The 3,474-nt window shown below is 42.8% G+C and overlaps 1 pseudogene; it reads right to left on the reverse strand.

Moving 5' to 3' along the window:
• Nucleotides 1–686: 686 nt before the first annotated feature.
• LOC103084963 (E3 ubiquitin-protein ligase RNF6 pseudogene) lies at nt 687–2,678 on the reverse strand (annotated as a pseudogene).
• Nucleotides 2,679–3,474: the final 796 nt, after the last annotated feature.

Here is a 3,474-nt window from a genome sequence, read left to right on the forward strand (position 1 = left end):
TATCTATTTTTAAATATCTTAACCTACTTCCTCCCAGAGATGATCCTGTAAGTATTAAACATCCTGCCATATGCAGTAATAGCCCAACAGTTTAAAATAAGAACCAAACTGGTCGTTTTTAGTTAGACTGAATACTTAAACCTTAAAATTATATACCTATATATACACATGTGATATGCTGCATATTAAATTTAACATTTCAAGTAACTTTAATGCATTTAGCAAACATTCAGCCAAATATTCTTTCATGAAAAGATACTGTCCTTAGAATAAAAAGTTAAAGAAAGGCTTATTTAGACACCAATGTCTGGACACGGTACAAAGCCTGAAAGTCCAGGCAAAATCTGCTGGACTTCTCAGAAAAAGAATATTGATTTGTAACCTACTGAGTTGTGCAGATACAAAAGTGCTTAACATGACAAAATTACCAAAATAAAAATATTTTAAAAGTTATTTGGTTCTAGCAATATTAACTATTCTGTATTTTAGGATGATTTAACATTTGCATTTTAAATTTTCTATAAATTTTCTCTTTTTAACAAGTTAAAAAAGCACACAAAAAAAATAGTTCACACTATAATCATCTGTTATTTTTCATCCTGGTTAGCTCATCACAAATAATTCAACAAAAGAATGCCTGAATACTCAGCTCTACTAAGATGCAACATTTGACTGGATCCAGCATGTCACCCGTTGTTTGCTGTACTGGACCCTAAGACAGGCTGCCGACAGATAGGACACGTGCAATTCTCTGAGAGGCACCGGTCGATACAGTGGATGTGAAATTCATGCATGCAAGGTAACTGCCTGAGCTTGTTTCCAGTTACGTAGTCACTGATGCAAACGCTACAGATTTTCCCTCGTTCGCTATCGATACTGCTGTGCTCATAGTTCCGGGTGGAAAGATTGTCAATCTGCTCTTTGGTTAAACCACGCATGCGGTCATCATCCTCCCCTTCATTAAGCAAGAAGTGAGCGAGGCGAAGGATAGGTAGGGTGCCAGTTTCGACCAAGTTACTTGAATTTTGCGACTGCCTGCCACCTCTGTTTTGGGCACGAGGCGGGGCGTCAGGGCCGTCTTCTCGGGTCCACCTGCCTTGGGGGGACCCTCCCCTGTGCTGGCTGATGGCCTCACGGAGGAGACTCATTTCTGAGTGTGTCTCCGGCCGATGCTGACCACTTCTCTGAGCCTCTGACTCAGATTCGGCCTCCATTAGAGAACTCAGTTCTCCAAATCCAGTCATGATCTGCCTTAAAATTGATCGAAGAGCCACTGATGATGGTTCAGCGAGCTCATTCTCAGAAATCCTACGAAGAGGAACAGTTATGGTACTAACGTAGGTTCGCATACCTGTGCGCTCTAAACGAGAGATGGTGCGCCGAAAGCCCCCACTACTGCTTTCGATAGTGACTGTGTTTTCTGCCAGCCCCACCCTAGATCGAGTTCTATTTGCAATACTGTCCCAGTCTCTGCTTTCTCCAGGACGAATCCTTCTCACTTGAAGGTCCAGTGTGATTGCCGGATGTCGTCGTGCAGCAGCGGAGGACCTGCTGGACTCTTGTTCTTCTACTGTGATTCTTGACACAAGTCTTGAGTTAGAGAATGGAGTATATGTGGTACCTCTGCCTTCTCGGCCTTGCTCCAGAAAGACACGAGTTATACCTCTCCCCCTAACAGACCGCCTACTAGTTTGCTGAAAAGGTCTACTTTCCCTTTGTGAACTATGATAAACAGTACCACTTTGCCTCTGAATTGGTGACCGGCTTCGGCTATTGAAATTAGACCGTAATCTTATTGGCTCTAATCTTTGGTTTGTATTCCTCACTGTGACATTAGTTCTAGCCCCATTTTCCCAAACATGGGCTGCTCCAAATCGCTGCCCCTCCCTTTGCCTGAGTTCACTACCACCTGATGGATTAGCGCGTGCAGCACCAGTTCTAGGGCTGCCAACAGCCCCCCCAATTCCATTTCTTAATCTTCCCAATGCTGACAAAGATCCTTCTACTGAACTCCGCCCCCTCGATCCAAGCCTAGTTCTCGGAACACTGGCACTACTAGCACTGAGATCCCCTGCAGCTTGGCTCCTTGTTCGCCTGGCCACAGGGCTACTTGATCTCTGTGGCCCATCTGTGGTGTGATCTTGGCTAACATCTGAAAGTGGAACGCCCACATAATCTTCGCCATCCATTTCAAATCCTCTATTCTCGTGATTTATGTGGATTTCCAGACAAAATTGGAACTCTCCACCGTGTGGGTTTGTTCGACTCACAGCTCTCCAAGTCTGGTTCCCATTCTGTCCACTTCGAGTTGCGTTTCCCGTGCGACGAAAGGTGTTGAGCCATTCCAGCAGAGACTCCTCAACGGAACTTTCTCAAGGGGCCCCTGAGTCTCTGGTGTTTGTCCCATTTCTCAAGTCAGGCTGAGATGCTAGCTGTTCCTTGACTCCATCTAAACGTTGTTGTAATTCTTCTGATGTCACTTCTCCAGGGGTGCCTAAAAGATTATGGTCTCTCATTAGCCGGTAATCTTCGTCATTGAGATCATTAATAAACTGATAATAGGCTTCTTCTCTGTGGAGACGCTCTTGCTGCCACATTCTCTCGTTTTCATGATGATTCTGGTCTTGAGATGAGGTTTCTTCACCACCACCACCTGATCTAGATCTAGACCAATTCATGCTGAGATTCCTGGCTTTCTTTCAACATACTTTTAATATATGCAATGGTATCCATCCTTCCACTGTTTGTGCTTTTTTTTGACAGCTGCCCATCTCTCCCCAACCGGTCCTGGAGTAACGCTTCCCTTAGCGACCTAGATTCCCACCTAAATGTACATATTTTCTACTGCGTATTTTAGTTCACTATTACTCAGTTCTGTTGCAATCAAACTTCAGTTGAACCTAGCTATTGGAATTAGTTCAGTTCCAAAATTTCCACTTTACTCTTTTTATAGGTTCCAATTCTCCATTGAAATTTTTTATTTATTTTCTTGGACAGGTGAACTATAGTTTCTTTACAGTATCTGTCTGATAACTCCAAATGCTGGAGTTGCATTGTATATCTGGAGGTTTTGGGGGTTTTTTGTTTGTATGTTTGTTTTTTTTTTTACATTATGGCTCTGTTCCTCTTTTCTTTTTTCTCTTGATTTTCAGCCATATGGTCATTTTTTACTGTCATGTTTAGTTAGTTTTATTGTATATTTTTAAAATATAGAGGCTTTAGATGATTTATATTCTTCCAGATAGAATTTAATTTTCTTCTGACAGACTACCTTGGGAAGACTACCTTGATTTAATCAGGAATTAAGATGCCTTCAGGTTGTGTTTCAGGCTTTGTGAGGACTGGCCTTCTTCCAGTTTGCTCTCATTCTTAGGAGGAGCTGTTCAGGGGTCTCAACTAAATGTCTGTGTTGTTTCCCAGATCCCTCCTCCATGGCAGGCTTTAAAATTCTCTCTCTCTCTCTCCCCCCCCCCC

This window comes from Lipotes vexillifer, unplaced genomic scaffold (genome assembly GCF_000442215.2).
Source record: "Lipotes vexillifer unplaced genomic scaffold, Lipotes_vexillifer_v1.1 scaffold319, whole genome shotgun sequence".
Lineage (NCBI taxonomy): Eukaryota > Metazoa > Chordata > Mammalia > Artiodactyla > Lipotidae > Lipotes > Lipotes vexillifer.